This window comes from Numida meleagris, chromosome 1 (assembly GCF_002078875.1).
Source record: "Numida meleagris isolate 19003 breed g44 Domestic line chromosome 1, NumMel1.0, whole genome shotgun sequence".
In the NCBI taxonomy this organism is placed as follows: Eukaryota; Metazoa; Chordata; class Aves; order Galliformes; family Numididae; genus Numida; species Numida meleagris.
Window position 1 is genome coordinate 188,482,190 of NC_034409.1, and position 17,296 is coordinate 188,499,485.

Genomic DNA, 17,296 nt, shown 5'->3' on the forward strand with positions numbered 1-17,296 from the left:
CGCGCGCAGACTACAACTCCCAGGGCGCACCGCGCGTCCGCCGCCACAGGAGGCGGACGCGCGGTGATTTGCGTTTAGTACGCCAAATGAATTTACTCGTTAGAAATAGCGTCCGTGTGGCCGTGAAGACCAGTGGTATCTTGCGGTGCGTTAAAAAGAGCGTGGCCAAGAGGTCGAGGGAGGTTACCCCTCCACTGCTCTCCCCTGGTGTTGCCATGTTGCCACCTGTCTAGTTCCAGGTTCCTCTCCGGCAGAGCACCATAGAGATTATTTGGGCCCAGAGCATCTCCCATATGAGGAAAAGCTGAGAGACCTGGGGCAGTTCAGCCTAGGGAAAAGAAGACTGAGAGGGGATCTTGCCAGTGCTCATAGATTGGGTGGAAGTCAGGTGGATGGGGCCAGGCTCTCCTCAGTGGTCCCTAGTGACAGAACAAGGGGCAATGGGAACAAATGGGAACACAGCAAGTTCCGTACAAACATGATGAAAAACTTCTTTACTGTGAGAGTGACAGAGCCCTGGAACAGGCTGCAGAGATATGGTGGAGTCTCCTTCTCTGGAGGTTCTCAAAACTCAGTTGATGGCTTTCCTGTGCAACCTGCTGTAGGGAAGCTGCTTTAGCAGGGGGCTGGGCTCGATGATCTCCAGAGATCCCTTCCAACCCCTGTGCTTCTGTTGTTCTGTAAAATTATGTATTTCTTCACATGACACAGATGCTACCTGCCATAGATACGGGAATTTTACGTATGCTCGAAAAACGTTGCATGTATTCAAAGAAAAATACAACTTGACTTAGAGTTTTAAACTAAAATAGGGGAGATTTAGATTAGATGTAGGAGGAAATTGTTTACTCAGAGGGTAACGCATTGGCGCAGGCTGCCTGGGGAGGCTGTGGATGCCCCATCCCTTCAGACACTCAAGGCCAGGTAGGATGGGACCCTGGGCAGCCTGATCTGGTGGTGGGTGGCAACCAGCCCATGGCAGGGGGGTTGGGACTGGATGGGCTCCAAGGTCCCTTCCAACCCAACCATTCTGTGATTACATGAATGATACTACCATCGCTATAACTTCAGAGGATGCAACTCCAAACCAATCTGCTTTTACCTTATGCTTCTACTCTTGTATATAATTTCTGCTGGCTGGAGATGAGGCACTAGGATTTCATCAAGGGAGCCATTCTTTGCTCTGAGTTAGAACATGGCTGATGAGCTCTGCTTAGTGAAGAGGGGAATTTTGTTATCTTGTTTCTGTATCTAGAAATTGTAGTTCATGTTGCTATGAAAGTAAAAGATGAGATCCAAAGTGTTTGAAGTCAGATAAAACTGGCCAAAGCAATTAGAAGCAAATAAAAATCTGCATTTAGAAAACTAAGAAATCTAGAAGGAAAGCATAATAAAAAAAAGCCAATCTAATTAAACATGCTGACATGCTCAAAAAGTACACTGAGAGAATACTGACATAACAGTATATGGTAGTGCATTAACATGAAACTGAATTTGTCTTCACAGACATAGTGCAGAAGCTGGCAGCTTCCACCAGTGAGATTTCCAGGCCTACATCCAACCTTCCACAGACAGTCTAATGCCCTGGTTAGCATCATGCATCAGCTCAGTGGAACTGATAGGAACAATTCCAGTTCTCTGTGGGCAAGCTCAAAGCTATGCCATCACCCCTTGCTTGCTGCCAGTGCCTCTCAATGTCTTCCAAGTTTTTGCAAAAATAGGGGAAGATCATGACAGCAGTAGGATAAACTTCAGCACAGGTCAGCAGAAGGAGACAGGGAACATGTTCTTGCATTTCACAGACATTTTTACATCTCGGAGGAGATAAGCAACAGAGCTGGAGCCCTGTGCCAGATTAGGAGGGAGAACCTTCTAGTGGCTGAAAATGTCTGCTCACTCTCCTTGAGCTATGGGTTGAAATTAGCATGTGGTATTCCCTGCCTTTCTCTAACATACCTAAAAAATACCTAACATTTAACACCTTTCCTTAGTGCTCTGGAGAGGATCCGCCTATAGAACAAGGGCAAAATGTCACAGATGTGGCACATGATGTAAATTACATATGAACAAGACTAAGGAAAAGAATATCATGAGACATCAGGTACACCCTTAGATCTTGCACATCACCTCTTGTATTCTTCTTTGTAAGGAATGAGCTCATTTGAATTTATAACACTGTAATAATATGATCAGTAATATGCCTTATTACTGTTTGTCACTGTTGACTGATAATGAAATTTTTGTCTAGGCATATTTTCTTTAGGATTAACATGATAATTATGTTTAAATAAAACACATTTCAAGTCTTAGATTGATATTCACCTTCTCTTGACAGAAAATGAAATATGAAATGAAGAGTGTGTAAGCTTTGGAGGGGTGAGAAGGGACAGCTCACAGAGACTGAGTTTAAATCTCTGTTTATGGGGAATTTCTCAGCCAAAGTAATGCAGTAATTGTTAAGCTGCAACTGTGTCCTTTTTGATGCAGGGAAGCTCTTAATCTTCATTGCTTGCCCTCTCCTGGGTGTCATACCAGAGGCTGTCTGAGCTAGATGGAAACAAGTTGTTCCTCGATTTGACTGCATTTTTTGTAGAAGCCATTCTTTTAAATCTTGTTCTGCTGTTTTTTTTTTTTGTTTTTTTTTTTTTTTATGGTATATATGCAGATATTATCATTCATGCTTCAATCTTAATCATACTTGTTTTAGTATTTTTGTTGCAAGTCAGTCTTAATCATAGAACCATGGAGTATGCCAAGTTGGAAGGGATCATCAAGTCCAACCCCAGGCTCCACGCAGGACCATTCAACATCCAAACCTGACGTCTGAGTGCAGTGTCCAAATGCTCCTTGAACTCCAGCAGCATAGGGCCATGCCCACTGCCCTGGGGAGCCTGTTCCTTGCCCACTACCCTCTGGTGGAGAGCCTTTCCCTAATCCGAACCCAGCCTTCCCCTGATACAGCTCCATGCCATTCCCTGATTCTGGACAGATCCTGCTCATAGGCTGGCCCTCAGAACCATTCTCTGCAAAGCTCGTAGTGCTGCACACATCGCTGCCAACTTTGCAGCAGTAGAGTTATTAGCAAAGGGTGGTGTTGCCTTTCAGCATTCTAAAAACATAAAAAATGCAAAGTATAAAAATCCCTGGTGCCTGCTACCAGATGGAGAGACCAACCTGTGCATTGCAATGTGTTTTTGCATAGGAATTATGAAAGCAAGATCTATTGAAAATCGTGGTGCTGGCCCACTTTTTTTTTTTTTTTTTTGAGGCATAATGGAATAAATATTTGCCTGATTTGCCTCTTAGATTTAGCAAGAAGCTGGGTGTGAGAAGTGTTAAGGCACTGGTGCAGAACTGCCCCAGTCCCAGGTCTCATTTTGGATCTGAACTTTTGCAAGAGAATTCTTCCACTTGGCAGGTGCTCTTCCAGCTGGCCCTGATGAACTGGAAAGAAGGAAAGTGCTTTAAAGCTTGAGATACTGCAAATTAGTGGAAGTTGGCCAAGCTCTCTCTCGTGTACAGTCACTGAGGCACAAGGAGAAATCTGCTAATTAGGCAAGAGCTCATCTCACATTGCCAATTTACTATAGACCTCTGAGATTGCACCATGTCTAAAAGGCACAGGGCAACCCTGTCTTGCATCCTGTAGGCTTGAGCTCAGCAGGACTCTCATGTGCTCTTGCTGAGGCAGGAGTTTTCTTCCTTTTTTTTCTTTCCACCTGAATCATGGGGGTTTATTCTGCTCCCAGTCCCAGACTTCCAGGCCAGGGGTAGAGTACCCCAAGGATAATTGGTCTGACTTTTAAAGACAGATATAAAGAAGGCATTGAGAACCTCAGCCTTTTCCTTATTCTTAGTGGTCATGTTCCCTGCTGCATCCAGTAAAGGATGGAGATTCTCCTTAGCCCTCCTCTGACTGTTAATATATTTTTTAAAAAAGTTTTTTGTTCTCTTACTCCAGCAGCCAAGTTGAGTTCAAGCTGGGCTTTTGCCTTTCTGATTTTCTCCCTGCTCATCCTAACAATTTCTTTGTACTCTCCCCGAGTTTCCCATCCCTTCTTCCACAGGAGGTAGATTCTGTTTTTCTCTTGGAGCCTCAGTAGACGCTCCCTGTTCATCCACGCTGGTCCTCTTCCCCATCAGCTCATCTTGCAGCTCAGGGGGACAGCCTGCTTCTGCGCCTTTAAGACTTCTTTCTTGAGGAGCGACCAGCCTTCCTGGACCCCTTTACGCTTCAGGATGGAATCCCAAGGGACCCTCCCTACCAGTCTCCTGAACACTTCAAAGTCCGCCCTCCAGAAGTCCAAGGCAGCAGTTTTGCTGCCCCCCTCCCGACTTCACCAAGAATTGAGAGCTCTACCATTTTATGGTCACTCTGCTCAAGACAGCTCCCGACCTTCACATCTCCCACCAGTCCTTCTCTGTTAGTGAACAGCAGGTCTAGCAGGGCACCTCCCCTGGTAAGTTCTCTCACCAGCTGCATCAGGAAGTTATCTTCCATACACTCTAGAAACCTCCCACACTGCTTCTTCTGCGCTGCATTGTATTTCCAACATGTAACAGGGAAGTGGAAGTCCGCCATGAGAAGAAGGGCTGGCAATCACACAGCTTCCGCCAGCTGCTCATAGCATGCCTTATCCATCTCTTCATCCTGGTTAGGCGGTCTGTAACACACCTCCACTGGATGTCCGCCTTGTTGGCCCTCCCCCAGTCCTTACCCATAGAGACTCAACCTTTTAATTCCCAGCCCTGAGCTCAACAACATCCAAACACTCTCTAACATAGTCACGCTACTGCCCCTCCTTCCTTGCCTGTCCCTTCTGAATAGCTTATAGCCATCCATTGCAGCACACCAGTCATGGGAGCCATCCCACCATGTTTCTGTAATGGCAACTAAGTCACAGTTTGCTTGCCACAGAGTGGCTTCCAGATCCTCCTGTTTGTTGCCCATGCTGCATATGTTAGTGTAGGTGCACTTCAGCTGAGCCCCTTGCCTCACCCCCAGTCCCATCATCGTTTCAATAGACTCATCTCTACCAAGCCTGGTTTTATCCCTCGGTACAAGCCTCCGTTATGTAGCTGATCTGCACAAGGTCTTTGCTTTCTGTGAAGGATCCCTTGGTGCAAGACTCTGCTACATAGCTGATCTGCACGAGTTCTTCACTGAAACATGTTGAATCCCAGTCAGATAAAGGAATTGCTGCTGTGTTACTTCAATAAGGCTAATTCTTGCACGTACTATTTTCTGGCTGTTGACTCAAGGCAGGGCATAAAATTCTCTTGGAAGTGTGGAAGTACCAGCAGAGTCATTTACCACTCTGTATTGCCTAAGGAGCTTGGAGATCAGCTCCAGGCTCCAAGTGACTGGTGGACCACATGCTTTCTACTAAGGCATTTTAAAACGACCTCGCTAGTCACCTCTTAGTCGAGCACCAAACCAAGAGGGATTATCAGGCCTTCCCATCTAACTTAACAACCTGAAGGAAGTATGCAAATTAATAACAGTTCTTTCTAGAACTAGCGGCTCATCTAAGACAGCAATGATCCTCTGGAAGAGCAGCTTTCTAACTGAGGAGCCGTAGTTATGGTGGAAATGGGACTAATACAGGCAATTCTCCCGCACTCACTGCTGAAGTTTAGTTGTGAGAGGAGATATAAAAGGGAGAAAGAAGCAATGATGGGACTGGAATGAAGCCATAAGGACATCAGCTTGTAGCAAGGGGCAGGAAGGAGGGAGAATATAATTTACTTCCTAGTAATGCATTGGAAAGGGTGCTGCATATTTTCAGGTTTGAGAAACAGTTTTATGACCCTCTGAGCCACTGAGAGAAGTGATCACTAGTCTGGTAGCTGGCTTCTTGCATTTTTTTTTTCCTTTTCTTTTTTCCTTTGCTTTTCTTTTTCTCCAGTGATAGAGAGAAAATCAATATCTGCACTGGGATTTTTTTTTTTCACTTGTCAACAACCTTGAAGCTTTTGTTATGACAGTGATATCTGACAGCACCTGACTGTGTATCCCTGACAGATTTAGCAATGATAGAATGAATTAGTTGTAGGAGAATACGGGAGATCTTGTAACTTCTGGTTGTTCCGTACATGAATTTTTGGGATATGAGTTCCATGGAGGTCTCACTAGTCTGCGCTGCCTTTGAGAGCTCTGAATCTTTATAGACAGGTATGGAATAATTTTCCCATGAAGTCCAAAGTTTTAAAGCTGAAATTAAATTCACATTTTTAAGTGAATGACATTTTGTCTCCAGCAGATGGAGATAAAATACCAGGATTTGGCTTACTGGGTACCAGCTGTTCATGACAAAAGTTGAGACTGGCTCTCATTGTGTCTCAGGGAAAAACTGCTTAGTTCAAATAGTTTGAACCACAATTGCGATGTATTAGTTCATAGGAGTATTAATGAGATGTAATCAACTGGCAACCAGTGAACTATGTTCTCAAGTCCAAATTGGTAATACAACAGATAAACTACAGTGCCAGACCTTTACAGAGTGTTATCAGTGCTCCATCTGCCTTTCTACAACTAATCCCAGGAAGTTTGAGTCCCACTCATGCCACACACACATAGGCACACAGATACCTGTGTTCTCCTGTTGCTCCCAAGGTTTGAGTTTCCAGCAAACCACCCTCTTCATAAAGTGCTATCCCTGTGTTCAATTGCCCATGTAAATTTAAAATTAACTTCATAGCAATATTCTTTTTTTTTTTTTGTAGATCTCTGCATAAGGATTTTTTGAAGACATCTCTGGTTATGTAAATACCTCTAAGCTACACAAGCCCGTTTGACAACTCTACTGTCCAGGTGTCTCTCCAGGAATGGCTATTTCTTAAACAAGTCAGACAGCTAAGTCTGGCTTCACCAAAGTTATTGATATCAGCTTAATTCTATTTTCATCTAAAGTTGCACTGCCTCTTTCCTGTATAAATGAATAAAAAGAAACTGGCATACAGCTGTGTAAGGAAAAAAATTGAATTCATTTATAGTGTAAGGAAGACATTCATTCTCTGGGCGTTTTTGATGGATAACAACCAAAACTATTGTCTAAACGTAATTTTTGAGGTCCAGCTGTGCTGGCTCCACAGGTTTGCTGATCCTTAGTTGTTCATCACTCCTCCTCTTAAGGTTTTTACTACTTCAGGTTGCCTTTGATGTGTTCCCCGAGCTGTTTTGGGCAAAATAAACCAGATTAGTTCAAACAAATTAAATACTACATGTCTGTTCGGTGGTCACATTGCGAATGAAACATACCAGTTGATAAAAGGAACACTGGACAACATGGCACTGCAGCTTAAGTTATTGCTCTCCTGTTAATTGTTAACCCACAGCCTGTCCTAATGCTCCTCACCCTTAGCTTTGGTTTGCCCTGTCATCTACAGCTCTTTGCATGCCATTACTTCACTAGATATGGCTAGGCCATGATCCTCCTGTGACAGGAGTATTCACAAAAGCCAGCACATCTCCGATATCTGAGAACTGCAGATATATAAGAGATGAGCACAGCATGGCTCTTTCTCAGTAGAGAAAACTACCTCTCTAAGAGCTGTGTTTTTCTAACTTATGTGCTGTTGATGTTGTTTTTCAATGGGCAGAATTGCCCTTCTTTTCTTGATGGTCAGAAACGTCTGAATAGAAAATTCTACACCAAGGTGACTGCATTTGGTGTTGGAGATGGGAGGAACGTGCATCTTCTTGAAGGTGAGGTGTGAAATGTTCTCAAGGGTTTGTTCACAGTATTGCAAGAGGTTGAGCTAGTCTGTCTTGACATGAAGACATCATAGCTAACCATTTCTGAACCCATTCTGTCCCAGCTGAGATGGTAAACTACATGTTTTTCACTTTGCAGCATCCAGTTGCATCAACTATGACAGTCACGTCTCTGCTGACACATGCCAGCTCTTTGGCTTGCTAGGTAAGGAATGGAATAACCCTTGTCAGTGTGCAGTTAGTACTTAGCCTTGTAGGTTCTTAATTCCTGCTCTTAGAAAGTGTAGCTTGCTGTTTATATACGTAGGTATACCTCCTTGAAGTGCAAACACTAAAAGTAATAAAAGTACTCTCAATGTCATTCTAATAAATTGTTGTTGCACAGTACATGTACTACTCCTTTTGCTAGCAGAAATGCAGTGTAAGGAGCTGAATCCAAGGCCCTCATGTACGAGAAGGTGGTGAGAAGCAGGTGGTACTTTTAAGAACTGTCAGCGGGATTCTCCATGTAGTAGAATCAATATCTGAGCTGGAGACTGTAAGCTATGAATGTCCAACCTTTTGGCTTGCCTGGGCCACACTGAGTGAACAGGAATTGTGGCATGCACAAAGGTTGCTCCGAACGTAATACTTCCTATATTTCCATAGAATTACAACTGATACAAAGAACACAAGTAACACTATTTGGTAGAGAAAAATCTCAGCAATGAAACACTATTCTTTAACATAGTCACCACCATTAGCTGTGCATTTCCACCAGCAATGAACAAGAGCCTGGATGCTGCACTCATTAAAATCTGCACCAACCAAGGTGTCCCACTGTCGTCATCACCACTGCTGAAACGCACCACCCACCACCTCACTGTGCTCACATCCACTGGTTGGTCTCCATATACGTTCAGCAAGTGTCAGTGAATGTCAGTGGGTGCCATATTTTTCGCGTGGAGGAACTCAGTTCCACACTTTTGATTCATATACATTTCCATGTCAGACACCATTTGTCAGACTGCCCCTCTGCTGCCATCTGTCACACAACAACAAAATGCAATGGAGTACTGGGGGGAAGGTTCAGCCTCTACTGCCATGCCACCAACATCCGCCTCTGACACCATGGGCCAACAAAATAAAATAGGAGGTATTACTTTTGGAGCCGCGCTCATAAAATATATAATACAGTTCATGTATATAAGTACTTATATGCAACTTATTTTAATCTTTAATATATTTTTTTAAAAACAAAATAATAGAGAAACAAAAACACATAGCTAGAGGGATATTTGACCCTGTTTCTGTGAAACTAATGCATCAGGGTGGTTCAGTGGCAGTGGTTTCAACTCCTAGTGATATCTCAAGGTGTTTGTCAGAGTTTTGATGAAACGTTGCTCCTCCTCTACTTCATCCTTAAAAATAGTTGTTCACAAATGTACATACTGCCCAAAAGCAATGATATGAATAAGGCATGGTTGTGAAGAGAGGAATGTTTTTTCTCTAGTAAGATGAGACTTACAAAAGTAAAGAGACTTGGCCCGATTTTTGAGTTGAATGTCTGATTGCAGCTCTATGGACTCCATTTGAAAATTCCCAGGTAATGTATTTATGTCAACTGGAAAGGGCAGGTGGCACAGGACAGGGGCCAGGCCGGAACTGGGATTGTTCAGTCTGGAGAAGAGGAGGCTTGGGGTGAGTTCGTCACTCTCTACAACTCCCTGAAAGGAGGTTGTAGTGAGGTGGGGGGCTGCCTTTTCTCCCAGTTAACTAGAAATAGGACGAGAGGTAATGGCCATAAGTTTCACCACGGAGCGTCAGGTTGGATATTAGGAAAAATTTCTTCTTAAACAAAGTGGTGGGGTATTGGAACAATCTGCCCAGGGAAGGTGGTGGAGGTATTCAATATCCTGGAGGTACTCAAAAACAGGGTAGATGTCGCACTGAGTGACATGGTTTTATGGTAATGGTGGTGATGAGTTGACGGTTGGACTAAATGATCTTAGAGGTCTTTTCCAACCTTAACACTTGTATGATTCTCTAATTCCATCATTCTCTAATTCTATCATTCTATGATTCTGTGATTCTATGAACTAGTCTCTGCCTATCTGCCAAATAAGAATATGTATCAAGAATGCAGTCAGCCTTGGTGTCCAGGATTTGGATTGAGATACAGGGCCAGTCCTGAGATGTGCTGAATTTCTTCAGTTCCTGGTAAGATCAAAGGCTATTGTGAAGGTTCCCCTCAACTAGTCTAGAAAAATCTGTGGAAAAAGAAAACCTTTCTTTGGGAACCTTACCTCCATTCAAGACAGGCCAAGATATAATTGACTGCTAGAGAACAGCTGCTCACCAATTGGGTGCTGTACTGGCAATGTGAACAGACTAATACTTCCTACCCAGTGCTGGAGAAAGGGCATAAGGCTGAAGGATGGGTAGGAAGTGTTAGAAGTCTCTAGACATTTAATTCAGTGAAGTATACCAGTTTCCATCAGAGGAGGTTATTACTGTCCGTGTGTTCCCAAATTTCCTTCAGAAAATCAGCACTTGTGCTTCCATGGAGCTTTATTATTTACAGTCTCTGCTATTGGAGTGCTTATAAAATGATTATGGCTGGTGTTTGTGTACCAGAAAAGCAGCAGTCCAAGTTCAGAATTGCTTTCTATTTTGCAGCCAAATTGTATATCTCTCCCATGAAGACACTTTCCACTTCTTTTTTCTTGTACTGCAGCCAATCCTGATGAGCAATCCCTCAGAGAGCTCACTGTCACCCAGCCCTGTTTGGAACTCCTTTTAAACTCCGTGTCTTTATTTCAAATGCAACTAATATTATTCAAGCATTCGAATGCATGGAAGGGATGGATGGACACAACCACCCAGCATTTATAAGCTCCCTTAGGGAGAAGTGATGATTTTTCCTCCTCATCTGACAAATCCCTGTCATGTCAGAGATGTTGTAATTGATCTTTGTCGTTAAATTCAATAATGTCCAAATTTACAGATCTACCTCATTTCAGGCTAATGTAGATAAATGAGGTTCACAGTAAAATATTGACTTTTACTTGGCACCTATGCACCTCAGCACTTTATGCGTTTGATTAACATACAAGCAAGGCAGTAAAATCAAATAAATGAATACAAGGAGTAATGTTTTATTCTCCTTAAATGATATATGAGACTCAGCTATTTATAGCAAGGAGTTGGGAGAGAAATGTAAAGCTAAGCCAATTCTAAGAATGCTGATGCAGGAGATTCAGTGAAAAATTGATATTCGTATAAGGAAACTTCTGTAGGGAAAGTCACAATACCATGCAGTGGTGTAAAGCTCATTCGTTTGTGCCTTGATCATAGTCTCTACCTAATGCAGTCAAGCATTGCATAAGAAAAATTTTGGGGAAATAAGGCACATGTTTTTAATTATTAGCTTCTGGAACACCATGCTAGGGGCTGTATTAGGTCATTTGTATGTCTTTAAAGCAAGATTTTATTTTTCTCTGCAGGCATTGCAGACTTAATGACTTAATAAAGAAACTTCTTCAGGAGATGATCATTATGCAAGAGCCCAGGCTGGGTGATCATGCTGATCCCTGCCTGACACATTTGAATCAGAGAAGGTTTATGCTAATGCTGTGATGTGGCTGAGCTATTAAAAATGAACAGAAAAAAATAAAGGAAGGATCCACTCCGAGACATGATTCCCTTGAAAGAGTGTTTATCTGTTTCAGAAAGAATTGCTCATATCTTGCAGGTCCACAGCCAAGGGAGTTTTCAAAGTATCTCATGTGAGTGCAGGAAAAATCCTGACTCATTTCAGACTTTTTCTCTCACTGTTTTACCTGTGGAGAATGGAAAATGGCAGATGCTCAAATGGTACAAATTCTTTAAGTTCCATTGGCATCAAGGGAAAATCTTTAAGGAATGAAGAGAATGCTGTATCTCTGAGAAGGCTGTATGAACCATTCTTCCCCACAAATAATGAAAGCATGTGACCAGTGTAATCACAGACCATTTGTCTGTTTCTTTTGCAGCAATCAGAGAATCCTTTTCCACTTTCATGTTAAGGATGAAAGGGGAAGCACACAGACCTGCAGGCAAATGGCTTTGTGAGGAAGCTCAGCAGGTTGATTCTCCCACAGAAATAATCCTGGAGCGGATGCTGCGGGGATACTCCTCTTTCAGACTGAAATGATTTCATTTCAGACACTTTGTTTGCTTCCAACATGGGGTCAGTTTTCAGGAACAGAGATTCTTATTTTGGAGTAGCAAGTCCTGCCAGATATTTTCTATATATCACAAAGTCCCTGTGTCTTTCCACTTTTACAAGGGGAACATGGAATGACTAGCTGAAGTATAAACATCTACACAGTAGACTTCCAGACATAAGTGAATTAGGCTGAAACTTTAATGTCATTTAATATCTTTTCAAAATGGAACGTGTACCTTTTAATTGTATAAATTAAATAAAAGCGTATGAAGAAGGATCACATATTCCCCTAAACAGATGGACTTCAGATGATGAAATCTGGATTCCCTGAGAAGGGTTATGTGCTCTTCCATCACAAGCGAATATTTAACAAATGCTGAAAACTTCTAAAAACTTATCTGTGGGAAAAAAAAAAAAAAAAAGAAAGAAAGTATGACAGTAATTCACAGCTTCATTATTTCAAGGTCATCAGGAATTAATTTTGGTGATCCATGGACTCAGTTGTCTATGTCCAATAAATTATGGCAGGTAATTAAGTTATTCATTTTAACATCACTGCTTCTCTCCAATGTCCTTGTAGATCTGCTATGTTGAGCATTTTCTTTGCAATAAAAAATTTGGATAGGTAGATCCCCTATATTTTGATAAGAGTGGCAGTGGTGGAATGGTAAGGCTCATCAGGGCTACAAAACTAAGACATGCACGCACATTACTGCTTGTGTCCCTAACTGCTCCAACACCCACAAACAAGATAGCAGTCTAGCTTCACAGGACAACGTGGCAGGGCAAAAATCTTCCCAAGACTGGCTTTGTAGAGCATAGGCACCTACTGCTGGACCTGTTTGTTCCCTCTTTCCTCTGTTCCTTCACATTTGCTTCACTCTGATCCAACTTTTCCCCTTGCTTTCCCCACCCTTCATCTCTCATAAACATCCCATAATAAGTTTTGTACCTTTCCACAGTCCCTTTAAAATGTTCCATAATAGATTTTACATGGTCCTCAGATTTTCTCTGTTCCAGTCCCAAGCCTCCCATAATGAGTCCTGCCCCTCTTTGGGCAGCATCCACTTTCAGTTTGCTCACAGAAGCAGGTGAATCAGTGGTCTAAGCTACTGGGACTCTTCCAAGTCCCATTGTTCCTCTGACCCTCCCCAGATCTTTATTTAATGCAATTAGCCATTAGTCAAATAACCTAACAGATACTTTAGCTACATTAATTACATTTTCCTGAAAGTATGTGAGGTAGCATTTCCGTGCTCATTTCTTTACAGTTGGAGATATTCTTTTCCTATTGAGTTTATCTCTTCTTTCTCATGCTGTGAAGTTCAGATCTAGACCTACATGATTTTGAGTGTTTTGGTGGTAGGTTTACAGTTGGCTTTAACTCTAGAAAGATCTCAGATATTGCAGTAACCCATTAACAAGTGTGTTGATGTGATACCCTCTGAAATAATGAACGCTAATGTTCTTTCAGGAAGCCTCTTGGTCCCTTTTGCACAGAGAAGTGATGCCTAGGGGATGCATAGAGGTGCCATTGGTCTGTTACATTGCGCTCCTGGGTCCTTGTCCTTACTCCAGCACCCAAATAATATATTAGGTTGGAGGGGACTTCTGGAGGCTATTTAGTCCAAACCTCTGCTCAACTTGTCAGGTTGCTCAGGGCTTTATCCATTTTGAGGCTTGAATATCTCTAGGGATGAGGATTTGGCATTCTCTTTGGCTCTCTCTTCTGGTTCTTGAAATGCTTTTCCTCATATTTAACTGGATTTTTTAATGTTCTGCTTGGGTCCATTCCCTCTTGTTTTACCTCTGTGTACCAATTAGAAGTCTGGCTCTCTGGCTCCAGCATCTCTCTGTTTTTCCATTGGGTAGCTGTAGACAGCAGTAACATCTCCCTTTTGCCTTCTCTGCTTCACACTGAATAAACTCAGTTCTGTCGGAGTCCCACTTCTCATTCATTTCCTCTGGGACTTGGATGAGATTATTCAGTCTCATTCTACATTTCTCTCTTTAGAAAATTGGGAGTAATGCTCTTTCTCTACCTCAGAAGTTGTGAGGTTAACTGCATGGTAGGTTGTTCAGTTACTGTGACCATGGAGTCATATGGAAATATCATTGCTGGGCAGTGAGTCAGATTTGGTGGAAAGCATTGTCCATAGGAGGAGTCTGGAAGGGATGTTTGCATTTTGGAGTGACAGGCATCTATCTGCCCATGCTCCAAACTGTTGATCTACTATTTCTCAGTGAATCTTCTAAGCAAAACGTTTTGTGTTGATTTTCTTTGTGTGTGTATATATGTATTTATTCTTCTAGACATACAGAACTCTCTTTGGCTTCCATTACTATGCTAGAGATGTAACGTGTGCTGGCTTGGGAATGGCCATGGGAACAGTGGAAAAGAGAGTTCCTCCCTGTCCACATTTGCAGCTTTTCAGTAGACACCAAAGTCAATGGATCTCACAGTCCACATTTCCTCAACAAAAGGGTTTTACATCTTACCTAGACTCACAATAAAGTCACTGCCCTGAGGCCTGGCTTTTCTCCACTCTAAATCTCATCTGTGATATGTAGCATTGACCTCAGTGCTGTTATTCCCGGCGCATAAATGTAAGCTTATCACAGATCAAGTCCTTCGGACAGAACAATCTACACAAAGTGATTCATATATATGTTACACTGGGATTTCTTCATATCCTGTCAATATTCACGATCTTCTGAAAATGAATTAATTTTTATTACAAAGAAGGTGTTTCCACACCTTAAACCTGGAATACATCTGAAATGTGAAGGATGGTACTATTCAATTAAGTGTCTTCTCCTCTTTGTACTTGGGTGTGCAAATGAAACATTGTGTTCAGAGAGACTTCAGAAAGTGAGTAACTGCTATTCTAATGTGTCTACTATTACCTAAACGGAAAAACTTTGTAAGTTGTAGCACATTCTAGTTTTCCTTAATATGCAGAATGTTGAGTTTGTATCATAGCAGGTAGAGAATAAGATATTCTGGGACACAAGAATAAATAAATTCCACCATTGTATTCCTGGAAAAGGAAAAAAAAAGTCATTTCCTTGGGGGTCTGATTTTGCACAGTGGCATAAAACAAGCACTTGGCATGCACACCTGGTTATAGCTTAGGTGAAAGGTAGTAAAAACCTTTTTTCTCACAATCCTCTGTCAGTGCTTTGGTCTAGCCAAATTCTCCCTAATGCACGTGTACTCTTTCTGGAAATCTTTTTCTCCAGTTCTTCCAGCTCCTTTCCGCAAATGGTGCCTGAAGTTCTTCAGGGCTAAATAGCCCTACTCACTTTCTCTGTATTATTTATTATTTCGTAAAGCCTAATTATTTTGGCTTTTTTTTTTTTCCAACTGTTGTCCAGTTTCTCCTTGTAGAGAAACTATACCACAGTTCTCACTGTCTCTGTGCATTTCCTAGTTTGTCTCTAATCTAGCTGAGATGGGGTGAAGGTGCAGTACTGACAATGGAATTTTAGCAGTGTTCAAATAAAGGAGAGCAAAAGGCATTACAGTTCCCAGGATGGGGCTTTGGCTATCCTAGTTTGATCAGAATTAGTTCACTTTAAACTAAAATAAAAAAATAGAGATGAAAAAAGGATGAAAAGATCCAAGTGAATAACATCATCTTCATCATGACCCCATTAAGGTTAATAAAATGTTAAAATGAGACAGTGCTCACCCACTGTTTTATCTTTACTTCATTGCTTTTTCCTACTAGCAGTGCATCAATAACCTGCAGTATATTCTAATTGATTGAATAAAAAGTTATATTTAATTGGGAAATCAATGAGCAGGAATAGGGCACTGAGGTCGTATAGATTGTATCATCCTGACCAATCTAACTCACTTGCCCTTTGAGCTGGTCTTTCATCATTATATTTCACTTGCCAATTCCTCAGCGGTCTTAATTATGGGCACAGCAATTTGCCTTCAAATATCACACTACAGTGAAATCTATGCATCAATAAATACAGCTCAAAAGCTGTTTTCCACACTGCTGGAGAGTTAATTGCTTCTATGGTTAAAGCAAATGCTATAATTCTTTACGTTTCTGGTGCTTTTCAACATCTTCAAGTGACTGGAGGCCATTCAGAAGGCTAAATTAGAGGCAAATATGTCTTTGAATATGAAGATTGGTTCTGAGCAGTTTTGACACTTTATCTGTAGAGAACATTCTGTCCTTGCCCTGCAGTCCAAGCACAACTAAGAAATAGCAGAGGATATGCTAGACAGCAGGACTAGTTTAGTTGGAAGGATCTGCTGGCTGTTCATTTTCTTCTTGCAACTTTTTAAACACCAGTTCTATGTAAAGGAAGTGATGAATGCCACATTTTCAAATTTTGCCTAATCTAGGAAAAAGAACTTTTTCTGTTTAGGAAAATGCACTTCTAGTGCGATCTTTGAGTTTGCCCTGTCTGAAGCAGGAATGTTCTCCAATGTCTTGATGCCACTTGGGAAGCATGGAATGCAGGTGAGCCTTGAAAAATCAGACTGTGAGCAAGGCTAGTGAGGTCCAGAGTTGTGGAAGATATTGGTTGGGCTAGATGACATCTGTGAGGACTTTGGTGGAGTTACCATAGCAATAGTGCTCATGTGCTACAGCATTGGTTTCTGCACCGGCAGTTTACCTCAACTTGACTTCCGAGTGGCTGTCAACTTTTTCATCGAATCATAGAATCATAGAATTGTTAAGGTTGGAAAGGCCTCTGAAACCATGTAGTCCAACCATCAACCCATCACCACCGTTACCACTAAACCATGTCACTCAGTGTGACATCTGCCCTTTTCTTGAAGACCTCCAGGAGTGGTGACTCCACCACCTCCCTGGGCAGCCTGTTCCAATACCCCACCACTCTGTCTAAGAAGAAAGTATTTCTAATTATCCAACTTGAACCTCCCTGGTGCAACTTAAGGCCATTACCTCTCATCCTATTGCTAGCTAACTGGGAGAAAGGCCACCCCCCGCCTCGCTACAACCTCCTTTCAGGGAGTTGTAAAGAGTGATTAACTCTTCCCAAGCCTCCTCTTCTCCAGACTGAACAATCCCAGCTCCCTCAGCCACTCCCAGTAAGACCTCTGCTCCAGACTCTTCATGGCTTTGTTGCCCTTCTCTGGACACACTCCAGGGGCTCGATGTCTTTTTTGTAGTGAGGGGCTCAAACTGAACACAGCACATGAGGTGCAGCCTCACCAGAGCTGAGTACAGGGGGACAGTTACCTTTCAGCTCCTCCTGGCTGTACTATTTCTGATACAAGCCAGGATGCCATTTTTTTGGCATCCTTTTTTGGCCTTCTGGGCACAGTGCTGGCTCATGTTCAGCTGCCTGTCAACCAACACCTCCAGACCCTTTTCTGTCCTTGTAATCAGCAACTC

The 17,296-nt window shown here is 42.3% G+C and overlaps 1 long non-coding RNA gene across 1 annotated transcript; it reads left to right on the plus strand.

Moving 5' to 3' along the window:
- LOC110391135 lies at positions 15-11,385 on the plus strand. The gene is made up of 5 exons (XR_002433987.1): positions 15-145; positions 6,727-7,708; positions 7,857-7,922; positions 9,800-9,916; positions 11,203-11,385. It is a non-coding gene; the product is annotated as an uncharacterized LOC110391135 (long non-coding RNA).